This window comes from Pleurodeles waltl, chromosome 8 (assembly GCF_031143425.1).
Source record: "Pleurodeles waltl isolate 20211129_DDA chromosome 8, aPleWal1.hap1.20221129, whole genome shotgun sequence".
Taxonomy (NCBI): Eukaryota; Metazoa; Chordata; class Amphibia; order Caudata; family Salamandridae; genus Pleurodeles; species Pleurodeles waltl.
The window spans coordinates 143,685,583-143,704,479 of NC_090447.1; positions in this window are offsets into that span (position 1 = coordinate 143,685,583).

Genomic DNA, 18,897 nt, shown 5'->3' on the forward strand with positions numbered 1-18,897 from the left:
GTAATGCCTTACTTGCATTAAAAGAAACCTTAGAAATTCACTGAAAAAAACAAAAGCTAAAGGGTTGTTATAGTTAGGTGAAATTATCAGTTACAACAAATCCTTTAAAAAAAAAAAAATCACTAAAGTTAGCTCAAGTAACTATAACTCGTGACCCAAGCTATAACTCGCACCCTCACCATGCACTATTTATGATCTCACATATTACATCACTCATGACATGTTCTATGACATCATTGATAACATCACTGAACATCTGAAATGACAGCATTTATGATACAAATGTGCATGGTGGGGGCGTGAGTTTTAGGTCACAAGTAACTGAAGCTGGCAAATTTCAGGGTGTTTTTGTTTTTTAAATATTTTTTCTTACCTCATTTCAACACCTAAATATACCATCACTTTAAGCTTTGTTTTTTTCTATACACTTCTGGCATTATCTTAACATAAACTAAAATCTTATTATCATACCTAATTATAATGTCACTTTAACCTTTGGTCTTTACTGTGCATTTCTCATGTTTTTTCATGTTCAAACCTGAGCATACACCCAACCCCCAGGCAACCTGCAGCCAATGCTGAGGACCTGTCCTCCAACCAGGCCCTGCTTTCAACCCCCCTGCAGACACCCAACCCCGCCACTGTGTTATACATACAGTGCAGAATTTATGGGATGCCATTAAATGAATGATTGAGCATACATTGGCTGTAGTGCACTTGATGCATCTAGACAGCTTCTCTTCCATACCTACATGAGAGATGGGGCATCAGGATGGTTCACTGTGGACTAGTGACACTTAGGGCCCGATTTAGATCTTAGTGGTATTACCGCCAAGCCATGTCGGTGGTGGGGCCAAAAAGACCTTCATATCGGCGTTTTTTTGCCTCCCGTATTTAGATGTGTTACGGCTGAGCCAAAGATCACCATGCCAGAGTGCTCTTTCTAGCCATCAGGCAGGGGGGTTCCCGCCGGCCGTATTTAGATATTACGATTGAACAGAGGGTGTACTGGTGGCGGTTTGCTGCTGGAGGGAGGACATTGCCGGACCCAATGGACATCGACAATTCCAGTGGCCGTGGAATAGAGGTAAGTCACGCACACACACTCTACTTTTCACACCACAACCATGGCACCACAACACAACACCTACATGCCGCAAACTCACATACACGTACATCCATTACACAACATACACACACTAGTGACACTGCACCCACACATGACACAACCACAACACCCAATACACTCATCTTCACAAACACACACACACACAAGCACAACTACATACATCACTATAGCAGTCGCCACACAACAATAGTCACCTGAATGTGGCACGCAGCAACACAGCACACAACACAAAATATACAGCAACATCCATGCTATATTCAAGCGGCACACATACTGACACAACCACATCACTCACTACACCTCCCTTCACCTCAACAAGCCCATACACATTTACATGTTCTGACCCTCACACACACCCCAAGTACAATATGACAGGTACATGTCCCCTTGCAATGTGCACACATCAGCACAGTTGGCAAGTATGATTGTACTGTCATTGCGGTGCCAGCATTCTTTTGGCAATGAATACTGTCACCAGTACTGGTGTTGTGTACCAGTGTGTCCCCACCCTTTGATGGCTCACCCGTCTCACCGACATATGCATGTCACAGTAATTTTAAAGTGACCCCACACACAAGGCCAATGCAGATTGTCTACCTTTGTGTCCAGCGACGGGGGGGCATGTTTTTTCTGGGGTCCCATGGCAGCAACATCAAAAGGTCCTATCCAAACATGACCAGCCAGAAGTAGAAAGAGAATTGATAAAAACAATGAGTTTTCAGCCTCTTTCCCCCAATCTGCCAAGTTAGAAGTGGAGATCGGACCATCACTTTTTGCTTGGCAGTAAGGCACATCCAAATCTGCTCGATGGTAAGTCTGGTTGGAGTCACGCCGTCAGACACTATTTCCTAAGGAGCTGTATATGGGATTTCTTGACAGAGTCAGCGTGACTCGGGCAGGTTAAAGTCTGTGGGACAGCCAATATCTAAATACGGCGAGTGGCTCACCATGGTGGCGGACTGGTATTCCATTGGAAAAAATCGATGGCAGGACTGTTACCGCCAACATCTAAATCATATCCTTGGGGGAAGATTTAAGAGCCTCTAGTGCCTGCTTGCACCACATTAGTGTCATTTTTAGGGTCGAGCCTGCGTCGCATGCTTGCGCATGCATATCGCTAGCGAGACGCTTTAGGAATTAGAAAAGGGCTCGGAGCCCCCTCCACGTCACGTCAGTGTCTTTCATTGGTTCGTGGGCTTGCCGGTTAGAATCTGCTTGCTTTGATTAGTGGAAGGCACGCATACGTCATGCCTTTTCCGATGGTTAGCCCTCCTCGAGCGCAGCGACCAAGTACAGAAAACATGCAAGGCTCGCTGTTTCCCGTCAGGTTTGTGGACTACTTTTTCTCTATTTTCGCAGCGCAATCTCGCTTGGCAGAAGTCGAGCGCTTTGCATAATATCGACCCTGTTACACAGTTAATTGCACTTTTGCCGGTTACGTACATAATTGCACTTTTGCCGATAGGTTTCATTACGAGTGAACTGTAGCAGCACGATCGCGCCATTTTTTTCTTTTAATGTGGCAAGAAAAATCCAGTTGGGAATTTACAACTGGTAATAGCTGTAATTCGGACAAATGCGAGAACCTAGTGCATTGCAAATGCTTGTTTTTACTGTATTGTGGTCCAATGAGGCCAAAATTGCTGCGCCAAATTCAGCAAATTTTGCATGAATTGGGCCATGCTGTAACCCTTTGCGCTACATAATGCCTGCGCCAGGAATAATGTATGCAAAGGGGACGTTCCTCTGTTTGTGGGGGGCGAAAAAATGGCCCAAAGAAATCAAAGAGATTTCTTTGGGTCATTTTTTTCAGCACTTTTAATGCCTGCTCAGAGCAGGCGTTAAAAGGAGGCACACCATTGTTTACAATGGGCCTCAATGGGCTTTGCAGGATTAGCGTCTACATTTCTGGCGCTAATCCTGCAAAGCTCTGAACTAGAGTCAAACATTTTGATTCTAGTTCCCTAACTGCTGCCGTGGCGCGCTGTAACTTAGATATGGCACACACATGGTGGCATTAGAGGAGCACTAAAGGGTGCAAGAAAAGTGGCGCTGCACTCAGTGCAGTGCTACTTTTCTTAAACCTGGCCCTTAGTGTCTTCAGGGAAAATGAATTAAAGATGCTTGATGACTCAGTGGGTTTGATAGGAGATTCACGTACAAGTATGTTCAAGTGAAATATTCACTCAGCTGATTGCATACACAGCCTTACCTGCTGGGCATAAAAAGTGGCTAAGTTTCGAAGTGGGCCTTCAAGGTTAGGCTCGGGCAGGTCCCGGCCTTTATAAAGTGGAAGTGGAAGTGGAAGTGGAAGTGACAGGCTGGGGCTGTCCGTGATACTGGTCCCTTTTGTCAAAATGCTCCATTGTCCTTTCCACATATCACTGTATTTTGCACATGCTTTGATAAAACTAGAAGTCTGCTGCTCAATGTGTTTAGAATTTTTCAGGTTCAATCCATTTGTGATTTAATATCAGTAATTTTAATGTGTAAAAATATAACACTTGACTATTCCATTGGGAATTTTCTGTTTGAAGCTGCTGAACAGCTAGCAGAATTCAGTAGCCTATAGCATTAGATTTAAATATTTTAACGGAATGCCGAGATTTGACGTACGCATTCATGTATTTATGTGCCGTGGTCTCTATGAAATTGATTTTACTTGACTGGTGTTATTGTTAGAAGCAGGAGTATGATGGTTCCGCACTGTATTTACTCTCTATTACACTTGGCTCATGTTGCCCGAAAATGATATGTGAAGTACGTTTTTTCTTTTGCTATCCCTGTATTATTTTGCACAAAAACAATTGCATTTAGCACAAACACTACAGTTATAACTGGTTTTTTTTACAATAGACTTGTATTTTGCACAAATATTAACGATAGGTCATTCTATTCTTAAATCTTTGTGTGTGGTTCCTCAGAATACCTTGTCCCTATGAGCCAGGTACTGCGTTTACTGTATTTACCCTACATAATTCCATTTTATCCATATTTTGTCAAAAGAATGAAAGGTCCTCTCTTGCCTTGTTATGATTGTATTTCACACAAAGTAATCGTATTTTGCACAATTAATAAGTGAATGGGCATTTGCATACTTTACACATAAATAATGACATTTTGCATAAAAAATAAACAAAATTGCTGTACTGAGGTAATCTCGGTTTATGGTTTTTTAGAATATTTGGATTGTATGAATAGTGGAAGGTTTTAAATGTAATTATATCTAGGTGCTAAAAAGGGTATTTATGATGCATGGAGATTTTAAGAGGTATGATGTATTTTACTTAATGTCATGTATGTAAATGTAGTGCATTGAATTGCCATATTGACATGATATGAAATGGCTAATAAAAACTCTAAACTGATTGCAGTTCATTAAAAACTCTCTCAAAAACAGCTAATTCAAGAAAGTATGTTCACTTAATTTTTGAGTTACAAGGGATGCAGCCCTCCTCCCCGGTACGTGTGACCCAGGAACAATGGAATTTATATTGGATTCTTCATTGACTGATAGGCAATGGAGAATATATCAGTATATCATGAAACTGTATCCCACAATCCAGTTTAAGTTTATGAAATATGTGAAGTCGCATTAGCACAACCATAACATGCCACAGCCGTGCTTTCCTGCTCATGTTAGCGTTGCCCCCAAAGAAGTGCCCTTCTCTGACGTTGGGCTGCACCCATCTCTTGGCGCCAGAGACAAATAAAGCAAAGACTCGTTTAAATTCTTGCACATTATCACTATTTTAAGATCATTTCTCCTGTTTATACGACCTTATACTAAACAACTGTTTATAGTATTTAAAGAGCTAATCACATGATCTTATTCAATACTTACAAGAATTAGTGTATCAATTTTTGACTTGCCATTGCTCGGGGAACTTGCTATATTCAATTAGTGAGATTCTAGCAAGTTAACTCTATGATTCAGACTATTCATTTTTATTTTGTCAATAGACCCTTTGGGGTTTTGACTGACATGAGAAGATCTTCTTTATCGAGATATTGCATAGAGTATACATTACCCAATTTGCTTTGGGTACGATTCACCGCATTCGCCAAAATGCTCTTTTAGATGCTTGGGCACTGAAGTGACATTTATTCACTTGATGTGGACATGGCCTTCTATAGCTGACTATTGGGCCGTTGTCTAAGAGAAAATGATGGGTACTACTAGGCAGCACCTTTGATGGTTATGCTGCATTGTCTATTGGGTATACAGTTAATATTGCTGTGCCAATTTTATTCACACCAATTCAAGCATTTGATCCTGTAGGCTTCTGCATTTCGACATGGCCGGATATGATTTGTGATCAGCACAAACAAAGGGGAGTATTGGTGACCCGTGTGTGTTATGTCATCAGGTAAAGAGGATCTGGTATGTATCTTATATTTGGTCAGAAACTAGCAGAATGACGTCCAACTCCTACGTAAGCATCCAGGTTCAAGGACCACCACAATGGTCTTGCACCCTGGAATTACCAAAGAAGAGCTGAAACTGCAGCTCTTCATTTGTGATTCCAGTTAACTGTTTGCCAAGGGACATGTACTGTGCAATATTAATTAACAAACTTTTGTGGTTTTCTTGCACTACGCTGCCATGGCTCACCTTTAGCAACGCCTCTTATGTGATATATAATATCCTCTGTTTATGAAAATAGAGTGTTTCCCACTTATAAATGGTGAGCCTTTCTTCCCTTTCTTTAAATTATTCACAGTATTTGGGCACTAAGAGGACTACTTTTCACTTCTTTTCCAGTAATAATTCATTGTATTGAAGTATTCCCTGAAGGAATCATTGTATGATATACATAACGTAAGCCCAGATTCTGAGGGTTACAGAGTTTACCCCGGGTATGTATAATTTCATTGTATATTGGGAGCAACACCTTGAAAGCTGAGTTTTGCATTTTTTTACTGGTATGGTCTCCAGAACTAACAAAAGGATATTACCTGGAAATTCCAACTCTTGGCCCTTCAGTTAGTCAAATGCAGAATTGCTTTTGTATGTATGCGCCTCTGTTGTGACTGAATGTCGTGCCGCGGCGACCCGCGGCTTCTGATCGGGCCGCAGTGGGAGCCGCGGCCCGTGTTAGGGGTCGCGGGGCCTGCGGCCGCCCTTTTTTCCAGCCGCACGCTGTTCTTTTTGCCGCGGCGAGGCCTAGGGCCCAGGATTGGGCGTCGGTCCTCGCCACGTACAGTGCGCGGCGCGGGTGTTGTCGTGGGGTGTCTGCGCCCCCACCCCTCGCATCACGCACTTACCGGGTGCCCCGTTTTAGGGCCTTCCTTTCCTCCTTCTGATTAATGGAGCCATGCCTTCTCCTTCCCAGCACACCTTGCACCTCTCTTTTTCCCTGCATGCATCTGTTCCCTTTTTGCTATGGTGTCTGTTCCTATCTATTGCTATAGCCCTTTCCCAATCCAAAATGGTGGTGTTACTTCTTCCTGTCTATCACTTCCTGTCTAGGGGTATATAAGGGGAATCAATTCTTCTTCTCATTGCTTTGCAACACTTCTGCTGTGGTGTTCACGCTCCGGCTGGTCTTCGCTTGGACTCCAGTTGTTCCTGTTTTTTCCTCTGCTTTACAGTATTTCCAGGCTTCTGAGTGCTAATTCCTTGTGTCCTCCTTCTGTTCCAGGGAGTTCCTGTTGGAGGTTTATTCCCCTTGGTGTTTTTCCTCTGGGACTCCGTCTTGAGGGCACGGACTGTGGTGGCGTACTATTGTCAACAGTACCGTGGCTACCGGAAGGGGTCGCCCCTACCTCGGTCAGAGTAGGACTTGCAGGAACCGGGGCCGCACACCATCCCTCTCTGATCCAGACGGTAAGCCAAGGGTGAATCGTGCGACACAAAATGTATTAATTTGATATGCACAGAGATATTGTTACAGTGTAGAGTAATATTTTGACTTTTCTGAAAAAAAACACACCAGGGGTATCTGACCAAATTTACCTTAAATGTGGTGAATAGCAGATGCATTACACTATTCTAATTCTATGACTGTGTATGATAAGGATTGGTATGACAATACTGATGTTGACTGCCACTGGTGACTCCACTGTTACTGTTATTTCAATCAACCAATCAATCAGGATTTGTAAAGCACGGCTAATCACCCAACAGGGCATCCAGGCACTTGTAGGTCCCAGAGAAAGCAGTTGAAAGAAGAGAAAAGCAAGGAGAAGGCACACAAACATTGGGGGAAAAGCAAGGTGGAAGCAGGGAAAAGAAGGTAAACGCAAAAAGAAGACACACAAAATAATGGGAGGGAAAGCAAGGAGAAAGCAATGAGAATGTGGGAAAAGCAAGTAGAAGGCACACAAAAAAACAATGGAAAAAGCAAGGAGAAAGCCGTGAAAACGCAGGAAAAGCAAGGAGAAGTAACAAAAAACGGGGGAAAAGCAAGAAGAAAGCAGTGAAAACGAAGGAAAAGCAAGGGGAAGGCACACAAAAAACAGGGTAAAAAGCAAGGAGAAAACAGAGAAATGAAGGGAAAAACAAGAAGGCACACAAAAAACAGAGGAAAAAGCAAGGAGAAAGCAGTAAAAATTAGGGAAAAGCAAGGCAAAGGCACCCGAAGAACATGGAAAAAAGCAAGGAGAAAGCAATGAGAACAAGGGAAAAACCAGGAGGGGGAATAAGCAAGGAGAAAGCAGTGAAAACGAGAGAAAAAAGGGGAGGGCTCACATAAACGCGGGAAAGCAAAGAGAAAGCAGTGAGAATGAGAGAAAAGTAAGGAGAAGGCACTCAAAAAATGTGGAAAAGCAAGGAGACGACAGGAGAAAGTGTGATGCAGCAACATGTGGAGAGCTGTGCCTGGGACCTGCTCCTTAGGTTATATAATAACTGAAACTAAAACAAACATAAAAATGGTGCTATCATGGTAATCTATTGGCAACTGTTATATTTTGCAAGGGGGGCTTTCTCAAAACATGACGTGGCACTGTGCAATATATATGGTTAGCCCTGCGGTTCAAGAGATTCATTATCATATGTGGAAAGGTTTTCTTTGCAGAGAGAACAGTGAACCTAAATGGATCTGCCACCTTATTCGTTTTTTTTTCTTCAGAAAAAACAGTTGGATAAATTCTTATCGGTACATAGTACTGGTGCATGCTAGTCTCAAATGTAAAATGTGTTTAGTAAGGGCAAAACCCCTGGATTCTTCTGAATTCGATTTTGAAGTTTTGAAGGAAGTTTGCTATCTGTTTTTTTTTTTTGGACCAAACTATCTGGTGTATCAATGATGTTTATTTTAAATGCACACGAATCACCACTGCATGGTACGTCAATCAGGGCCTCTTGTTACCATTTGTTACTTCTGGCAGTGGTTTCAAAGGTCATGAAGGCAATGACAGGAGCAGAAACGGGGGATCCTTTGTTAAATTTGTATTTTGCACTCCTTTTTACTTCTTACAGTTCTTCTCTTCCCTATACTCCTTGACAGAAGGGATGCTTCTGTTGAGAAGTCAAAGGTGGGACAAAGGCTTGAACCTGTGACGTCATTGAGAGTCAAAGGTAATGTGATATCAGTTTTTCTACTCGATGCGTTTTGTGAATTGGCTATACAACTGGCCTCATTTTGAAAATTACATGAAAGCTGAACTTATCATCACTGCATGGCTTCCAAACACTGTTCAGTGCCTATGTAACTATTTATTAGTGGTAGGTGGTCATAACATGAGTAGCGTGTTTAATCACTACTATTTGCATCGCTTTAAATTGATTCACCACAAGCAGTGGATAAACCACGTAAAGATGTATTTATTGTTCTGGATCAAAGGTTAGTATCTACGAACACTGTTGGCAAATCAGATGCCATCGACAATGAAAGGAAAAAAAGCGGCATAGAAGACTTTTATTAAGAAGTCTAGTCATTGCAGTGTGTCTGCAGACTTGACGTCATTCACGAGTGGACGCCAACCATAGAAGTACCGCAAAGGTTATAGGTAGGCGTTCCTGCTTTCAAAGCGCTTTGTTCGCCATGAGAGTGAATTCTCCAGTTAAATAGGTGACCTTAAGTGCAGACGTTTGATGCTGCGTAAGGCCACGCAAGGCCTGTAGGAAACCTAATATTTATGAAAACACAGGACTTGGGAAACGAAACGTCAGTATGATTTTAGTGTATGTGAGATATGTTTGATCTTTTTTTTAATAAAAGCTTGCGCTAATAAAAATCGGATTCTAGCCAACTCAACAAATTTAAGCCTAATACTCCATTTTGCTTCTACGTAATAAAACAATGTTCTGTATCAGAGGGATAAACTCGCCTTTTCATGTCCCAGTAGAATAATGTTTGAATGTGTTTTTACAGACAAGGCAAGAATTTTCACACCAATATTAAAGTGTTGTTTAAGTAGAATTCTACATGTCCAGGGTTATACCGAGTTATCTTAGTAGAATCACACAGAATGCAGCAGTATTTGTTCTAGCAGAGGTAAGAAGCTCCATGTTGTCGAATCGTGCTACTGTTTCGCTGTTTAATGTTGATTGGTCCATTTAGTAGGTACGCGTAGGGATGTATTGAATGTGTGAAATCCACTCTTCAAAACCCTATTAAGGTGTATCCTCTTTGGATGTGATGGAGACCGCTTTGCAATTTACTGTAGGAAGCGAATCCATGCCGGATTGCTGTCCCATTTTAAACTGTACTTTCTGACTTGAAATTTACTGACTTCTCTGGCTGATTCTGTACCTTAACTATGGTATGCTTGTATTGCTACCATGGTAAGGACTACCACATCTGTAACATATCATGCCATTTATCTTCCTATCTATGTTTCTAAAATCGGAGTCTTTTCTTTGTTTAACATTAGTCTTGCTTTTGATGGCATTGACTTCTGTACTGACATTGATAGTCTTTTGATGTTGGCCTCTAATCTCACTTACAAGTTTCCCCGATTGTTCAATACTTTTTGCAATATTTATTAAAGCACTCAATGAAGTCTTTGTACCAGCCCACAACCTTTCCTGTATATTTTTACTTTTCGTCTTCATCATTATTTGATCTCAAAGTACTTGATCATACGTGATATTTTCAAATTCACAAAAAACAGCTAGAGCTCTTAATGCTGAAACATAGGTGGTCATTACAACCCTGGCGGACGGTGTTAAAGTGGCGGTAAAACCGGCAACAGGCCGGCGGTAAAAAAATTTGAATTATGACCATGGTGGGAACTGCCAACAAAGACAGCCACTTTAACACTCCGACCGCCAAGGCGGTACAGACAAACGGCGCGGCGGTCACCGCCAACAGACAGGGGGAGGACAATGTACCGCCCACAGTATCACAACCTACCAATCCGCCACCTTTTCCGGGGCGGATTCACCGCGTATAAAAACACAGCGGAAACAGCCATTTCAAAGGGAAAACGCTCACTTCTACACACTCCACGAGGAAGAGGGTCACCATGGAGCCGGAACTCCATATTCTGCCAGCGATAGTCTTCCTGCTCCTATACGAGGATCATCAACGCCGGCGGCGAAGAGCACGGTGAGTACTACACCTACGACATAGGGGAGGGGGGAGGCAAAAACACAGGGACACACACAACCAACATCCCAACCCCCAACCCTCACCCACTACAACACACACACCAATGCATATCTATACATTACAGTAACACCCCCCCCCAGCCCCCCGAAGAATGCACACAGAAAAGGAAATGAGTTGAACCATTGTAATATATCAAAGTACAGGAAGCAAATATATACATATATACACTATCAACAAAACATACACCACGATTAGTAGTGAAGGTAATGCACCATTTATTGTCCGTGGACCACTGGGCCCAAAATGCATGGGCGAGGCCCACACAAGATACCTAATCAAAACGAGGAGAACACTGCTGGGGCATCAGATAGGAATACAACAGGCACCTCAGGGGGAAGGGAAGGAGGGCACCTCAGCCGGATGAGTGCACCACGCCAGATCCACGAGGGGGCTCCATGCCCATTGATGTATCCTGGGGAGTGCAAAGCCACAGTCTCTCAAGTCTCACAAGTGGGTGGTTTGCCCACTGTACCAACCTGGGGAGTGCAAAGACACAGTCTCTCAAGTCTCTACAGTGGGTGGTTTGCCCACTGTTCAATTCTGGGGAGTGCAAAGCCACAGTCTCTCAAGTCTCTGCAGTGGGTGGTTTGGCCACTGTACCATCCTGGGGAGTGCAAAGCCACAGTCTCTCAAGTCTCTACAGTGGGTGGTTTGCCCACTGTTCAATCCTGGGGAGTGCAAAGCCACAGTCTCTCAAGTCTCTGCAGTGGGTGGTTTGCCCACTGTTCAATCCTGGGGATTGCAAAGCCACAGTCTCTCAAGTGTATAACAGTCTCCACTGGTTCTGGAGGGGGACTGGTGCCCAGAGTGCAGCACACACCCCGTGACGGTCCCAGTTGCGTCACTGCCCCTGCCGCAAATGGGCTAGCGGTGCATTCCATGGTGGTCTTTGCCCTGTTCAGCGGTCCCTGGCCTGTTCAGCGGTGCTTGCGTTGCCAGTGTCAGACCTGTTCAGCGGTGCATTTCATGGCGGTCTTTGCCCTGTTCAGCGGCCCCTGGCCTGTTCAGCGGTGCTTGCGTTGCCAGTGTCAGACCTGTTCAGCGGTGCATTCCATGGCGGTCTTTGCCCTGTTCAGCGGTCCCTGGCCTGTTCAGCGGTGCTTGCCAAGGCGGTCCTTCATTGCCCAGCAGGGCTGTGGCTGGCGGTCCTTCATGGGTCAGCTGGGCTGTGGCTTGCGGGCCCTCCTGGCCAGCTGAGCTGTGGCTGGCGATGGCCTCCTGGGCAGTGACTCTGGCGGTGGCCTCCTGGCCAGTGACGATGGGGCTGGCGGTGGCCTCCTGGGCAGTGACTCTGGCGGTGGCCTCCTGGCCAGTGACGATGGGGCTGGCCTCCTGGGCAGTGACTCTAGCGGTGGCCTCCTGGCCAGTGTCGATGGGGCTGGCCTCCTGGGCAGTGACTCTGGCGGTGGCCTCCTGGCCAGTGTCGATGGGGCTGGCCTCCTGGGCAGTGACTCTGGCAGTGGCCTCCTGGGCAGCGGGGATGATGGCGGTCCTCTCCGCCGTGCTGCTCCTCCCAGACTTTGGAGATTTCTTCTGCCCCTTCCCCACCTTGGGAGGAGTCACAGCTGAGTCAACACTTCCCCCGGGACCCTTGTGAGCGGCTTTGCTGGCTGGAGTCTTCCCCCTATCCCACGGGCACTGTCCAACTTCTGGTGCTTCACGGGGGGACTGGCTGTGCTGTGGCTCCGTGCCACATTGGCTGTCCTGGTGGCCGGTGCACTCCACATACCTGTAACAACAGGCACCACTGGTCCCGGAGATTTTTTGGCTGAGGTGCTAGTACGGGACCTCTGAGGTGGGGGGGGGGGGAAATAGGTTAAGGGGGGCCAGGAAAAGGTTTTGGGAGACACTGGGACGGGTAGATGGAGGGGGTTTGGGAGTGAAGGAAAAGGTGGTGGTTGTAGGAGGTGTACATTTTGTGGATTTGGGTGCAGGTGCATGGGCTGGAGGCTGTCGTGAGGTGGATGGCTGTTGGGTGGGTGTGTGCCTGCGTTTGTGTATCTTCGGAGGGGGCGTCACAGACACACTGGGAGAGGACACAGGGGACGTGTAAATGGGAGTGGGGGTGGTGAGTGCACGTGAGCGGGGTGTGGTGGTGGGTGTGCTGGTACGGGACGTAGTGGCTGTAGTGGTAGTGCATGCAGGTGTGAGTGTAGACGAGACTGGGAGGGAGGAGGGAGACGACGAGGAGGGGGACACAGTGGAGGCAGTGGATGTTGGTGTGTCTGTATGTGTGTGATGCTTGCGTGAGTGCCTGTGGGATGTGTGGTGCTTATGTTTGGCTGAGCTTCCCTTGTGTATTGACGTGTGTGCATGCTGGTCTGTAGGTGTGCTTGGGATAGGCTGAGGTACAGGGGATTGGGTCGGGTGGAGGAAGTTGGAGGGGGGAGGCTAGACACAGGGACAATGGCTGCCATCAGTGCTGAGGCCAGAGTTTGCAGGGTTCGATGAAGGGCAGCCTGACCAGAATGAATGCCCTCCAGGAATGCATTTCTGTGTTGCAACGCCCTTTCTGCACCCTGGATGGCATTCAAAATGGTAGACTGCCCAACAGTGAGGGACCTGAGGAGGTCAGTGGCCTCCTCACTGAGGGCAGCAGAGGTGGCAGGGACTGAGGTGCCTAGGGTGAAGGTGATGCCCACCCTCCTGGGTGAGCGGGCACGGGGCGAAGGCTGAGGGGCTGCTGGGAGGGCGGTGCTGGTAGGGCGGGTGGCGGCTGTACCTGTAGAAGTGGGGGGCACAGATTTTGCGGCCACCACAAGGGAGCTCCCAACCGAGGATGAGTCCGTGTCGCTCGTTGCAGATCCTGTGACCGCTGTGGTGCTCCCCTCGCCCTCCGTCCCACTGGTGTATTCTGAGTCCGTGGTGTGGGCCTCCATGGCCATGTGGGATGCAGCTCCCTCGTGCTCCGGTGCCACTGTACCTCCGCCTGATGATGCTGATGCACACAAGAACAGGGAGACCACAAAAAGGGAGGGGACGACAGAAGAAAGACAGGTTGAGTGCATGGCTTACTGCTACCGTTGGCGGACAATACAGACACAGCAGCCCCCTGCACTAAGTCGCGCTGTTGGGCTCTACAGATGCAATTCCTGGGATATGGCCTACATGGGTATGGACGACATCTGCACACATAGATGACACAGGGGCATGAATACCTGTACTTGGCACTCTACAGAGGTGGGCTGGGGTGCTACATGGCCTGCATTACGGAGGGGCCTAGCCTACGGAACTCACCCTGGCCTAGGGAAACCCAAAGCCCTCCTCCCCCACCCACACACCTTCACTGCGCACAAAGTCCACTGGATGATAGTGTACTCACCCCCTTGCGTTTGCTGTGATGCCCTCAAGCGCCCATCCAACTCAGGGTAGGCCACTGCCAGGATCCTGAACATCAGGGGGGTCATGGTTCGACGGGCACCCCTCCCACGTTGGGAGGCCATCCCCAGCTGAGCCTCCGCCGTCTTCTTGCTCCAGCGGCGAATGTCCTCCCATCTTTTCCGGCAGTGGGTACTCCGTCTGTGGTGGACCCCCAGGGTCCGGACGTCCTTGGCGATGGCACGCCAAATATCCTTCTTCTGGTGGGCGCTGACCTACATGACATGTACAGGGGAAGAAGAGAAGTCATTAACAACTGCACCGTCTAAGTGATTGGCCCCCATCCCTACCCTTGCCATGTGGCACATGCATTCACAGTCCTTCATGCACGCAGAACTGTGCCCCCTTCATTCTTACAACCAGCCCTCTCCACACAGGCATAGCCCATACAACATGCTCCCTGTGTACTTACCTGTTGGTCTGGAGGACCGTAGAGTAGCGTGTACTGGGGGAGGACCCAGTCCACAAGCTTCTCCATCTCCTCTGCAGTGAAGACAGGGGCCCTTTCCCCAGACGCACGAGCCATTGTCTCTTCCAGACCGAGGTCACAGCAGCACTTGCAGTGAAGGTCCTCTACTGTCGAAGATCAGGTATCGAGTGATTGAACAGATAGAAAATGGCGGTCACGTCTGCGGCGGTGCGTACCATCACCGCCTGTGTACATCGTCATTGGCTCCTGGGACCCATAGGGTCCAATGTTAACCAATGCAGCATTGCGCTGCGGTCTTCGACCGCCTACCGCGACGGTGTACAACGCCAGCGCAATTACCTCACGTCCCACTTTAGAGGTCAGGCAGCCGCCATTTCAGGGGCCCACATGCCCTAATTACCAACTGCGTCATACAGACCCAGGCCTTGTCGCACAACACAAATACAGGCCACATTTTGTGTATGAATGGTGTTCTGTGTAGACTGTGGGTACATACCTCTGAGTTGTTTGACTCTGTGGTCGCTGTTGTCATTCCTAGGCAGCGTCTGCTGGGACATGTGAGGAGATGGCGGAATCCTCCTGTGTACCAACCGCTGGTGGACCTGTCGACAATGGAGGAAAGACATTTGATCATCGCCTACAGGTTTGACCGTGCCACAATCCAGGAACTGTGTGCCCAGTTGGAGCCTGACCTGATGTCAGCAATCCGCCATCCCACAGGGCTCCCCCCTCAAGTGCAGGTGCTATGAGTGCTCCATTTCCTAGCAAGTGGGTCATTTCAAACAACAGTGGCCATGGCATCAGGGATGTCCCAGCCTATGTTTTCCAACGTGTTGTCCAGAGTGTTGTCTGCTCTGCTGAAACACATGCGGAGCTACATCGTTTTCCCTCAGGTGGAGGATTTGCCTACAGTAACTGGTGACTTCTATGCCCTTGGACATATCCCTAACATCATAGGTGCCATTGATGGGACCCATGTAGCTCTGGTCCCCCCCCACAGGAGTGAACAGGTGTACAGGAACCAGAAGAGTTATCATTCGATGAATGTACAGATGGTATGTTTGGCAGACCAGTACATGTCCCAGGTAAATGCCATGTTCCCTGGCTCTGTGCATGACGCCTACATCCTGCAGAGTAGCAGCATCCCTTATGTGATGGGTCAACTCCAGAGGCACCGGGTGTGGCTATTAGGGGCCTCTGGTTACCCCAACCTGTCATGGCTACTGATCCCAGTGAGGAATCCCAGGACCAGCGTAGAGGAACGCTACAATGAGGCACATGGGCGGACTCTGAGGGTAATCGAACGCACCTTCGGCCTCCTGAAGGCCAGGTTCAGGTGCCTGCATATGACAGGTGGATCCCTATTCTACTCACCAAAGAAGGTGTGCCAGATCATCGTGGCCTGCTGTATGCTTCACAACTTGGTTTTGCGGCGACAGGTGCCTTTTCTGCAGGAGGATGGTCCAGATGACGGTGTTGTGCCAGCTGCAGAGCCTGTGGACAGTGATGAGGAGGAAGCAGAGGAAGAAGACATTGACAACAGGGACTCAGTTATCCAGCAATAGTTCCAGTGACACACAGGTGAGAACACATTCCTGCCTACTACAAGTACTTTCACAGTTCTACCTCTATCCTATCTGTCGATTTCAACCAGTATATGGTAACTGAGTTGTACATTTCCCTTACGGTTTCACAGGTGTGGTTTCCAACGTGTGTCATCTGCTTAGATTCCTCATGGACTTGAGATGTGTGACATAGGTATGTTGACATTACATTTGAAAACGCATTTTGTCACTGTCATTGCTAATACACATTTTCGAAATCACAGACTGACTCCAGATTGTTTTGTGCTTCAAGGGTGTTTATTGAAGTGCTAAATATTGGAGGGGGGTTGTAAAATGGGCTGGGGTGATGGTGGAGGAATGTCCATGGCAGAGTCCAGTCTATTAGTCTCACAGGTCCATTGCCCATATGGGCATAGGAAGTGGAGCTGGGGCAGTTTAAATATGGACAGGGTTACAGAGTGGGACAGTGGGATGACAATCAGGGTGGTCTCATTTCTTGGCGGGGGTCTTGGCATCGTGCTCTGTCTTGTTCCTGGATCTCAGGGACCGCTTGCGGGTGGTTCTCCGTCTGCAGGGGGTGGGGTGCTGGTGTGGTGGTCCTGTGGCGGTGCCTCCTGTCCACTAGCGCCGGCGGAGGTGGTGGGCAGTTCATTGTCCAGGCTAGTGTCAGGGACCCCTTGGAGTGCCACAGTGTCCCTCCTGGTGTTCAGTATTTCCTTCAGCACCCCTACGATGGTGCCCAGGGGGGAGCTGATGGTTCTGAGTTCCTCCCTGAACCCCAAATACTGTTCCTCCTGCATGCGCTGGGTCTCCTGAAACTTGGCCAAGACCGTTGCCATCATCTCCTGGGAGTGGTGGTATGCTCCCATGATGGAGGAGAGGGCCTTGTGGAGAGTGGGTTCCCTAGGCCTGTCCGCCCCCTGTCGCACAGCAGCCCTCCCAGTTCCCCTGTGTTCCTGGGCCTCCATCCCCTGGACCGTGTGCCCACTACCACTGCCCCCAGGTCCCTGTTGTTGTTGGGGTGGTAGGTTATCCTGGGTTCCCTGTAGTGGTGGACACACATCTGATTGACGTGTCCTGGGGACGGAGGTATGGGCCCGCTGGGTGGGTGCTGTGCTGGTGTTACCAGAGGGTGGAAGCTCTGTGGTGGCCTGTGACTGGGTGTGGGGAACCGACTGTCCCGAGGCCCACGATGGTCCGGGCTGGTCATCTGGATCCAGTTGGACAGAGCTGATGTCATCACTGTGGGCCTCTTCTGTGGGTGGGGTGGAGATGTCTCGACCCTCCTGTCTGGTGACGTTGGGTAGTGGTCCTGCAGGGGAGAAAAAGCATGATTATTGCATCTGTGTGTGTCATGGTGTGCAATGGGTGGGTGAGCGTGTACCCCAGTGCTAGCATTCCTGTGTGGGGGCTTGTGTGATGATGGTTGAGGGGGGTGTTTTGGGTATGTGCAGGGGGCATGCTTTAGTGATGGGTGTCCATGCTTTGTTGTTGCATGCAGGGCTTGGTCTTGTGATGTGTGGTTTGTGTTATTAGTACATTAGTGAGGAGTTGGAGTGATAGGGGAGGGGAGGGGGCAAGGGTGGGGGTCTGTGATAGCATGCAGGTAGGGTGGGGGATATGGTAGTTAAAGGTTTGACTTACCAGAGTCCATTCCTCCACCTACTCCTGCAAGGCCCTCAGGATGCAGAATCTCCAAGACCTGCTCCTCCCATGTTGTTAGTGGTGGGGGAGGAGGTGGGGGTCCGCCGCCAGTCCGCTGTACCGCAATGTGGTGTCTTGAGACCACGGAACGCACCTTACCCCGTAGGTCGTTCCACCTCTTCCTGATGTCGTCCCGATTTCTTGGGTGCTGTCCCACTCCCTTGACCCTGTCGACTATTCTTCTCCATAGCTCCATCTTCCTTGCAATTGAGGTGTGCTGCACCTGTGCTCCAAATAGCTGTGGCTCTACCCGGACGATTTCCTCCACCGTGACCCTGAGCTCCTCCTCCGAGAACCTGGGGTGTCTTTGCCGTGCCATGGGGTGGTGTAGGTGAGGTGTGGGGTGGTGTATGTGGTGATAAGTGTGGTGATATGTAGCGGGGTGTGGTGTTTTGTGCGTGGAAGTAGTGTGGGTGATGGTCTGGTGTGCCTGTGGATGCTTGGTAGTGGTGTATAGTGTCTCTCTCTGGCCTTCTCTCTGTAATGGTGGTCGTAGGGGTTTGTGGGTGATGTGGGTGTGTGTTTTATAGTGTATTGGGTGTGTGTGAGTGGTGTTTGTATGTGTATCAGGTGTGTGTATTTCGAATTGTCCAATGTGGTGGTGTTTTGTATGTGTGTGTGTATTTTGAGCGCGGCGGTGTGTACCGCCAATGGGATACCGCGTGGATTCGTGTGTCGTGATAGTGTGGGCGTATTTCTGTTGGTGTGACGGTGGAGGATTTGTTTTCGCCAGTTTATCACTGACCTTTGGTGTGGCGGACTTGTGTGGGTGTCTGGATTTTGTCGGATTTCGAGATGTGGGTCGTAATAGCTGTGGTGGAATTCCGCGGCCGCGGCGGTGTGTTGGCGGTCTTCTGCACGGTGGTAAGCGGCTTTTACCGCCAATGTTGTAATGACCCCCATAGTCTTCAATAGATTCATCTTTTTTTTGAGAACAGGAATAAAATTTGAACCTTTCCATCACTGTATTTAATTTCTTCCCAAATCTTTTTTTAACTTTTGCACCACTTGCTCAAATATATCCATTTCGTCTATGTTTTCTAGAGGAGGAAGGTTATTACATTCCTTCATCCCCATTCCTCCCAAATAATGTTTGAGTAAAGTGAGTTTCCTTTGAGAAGAACAGTC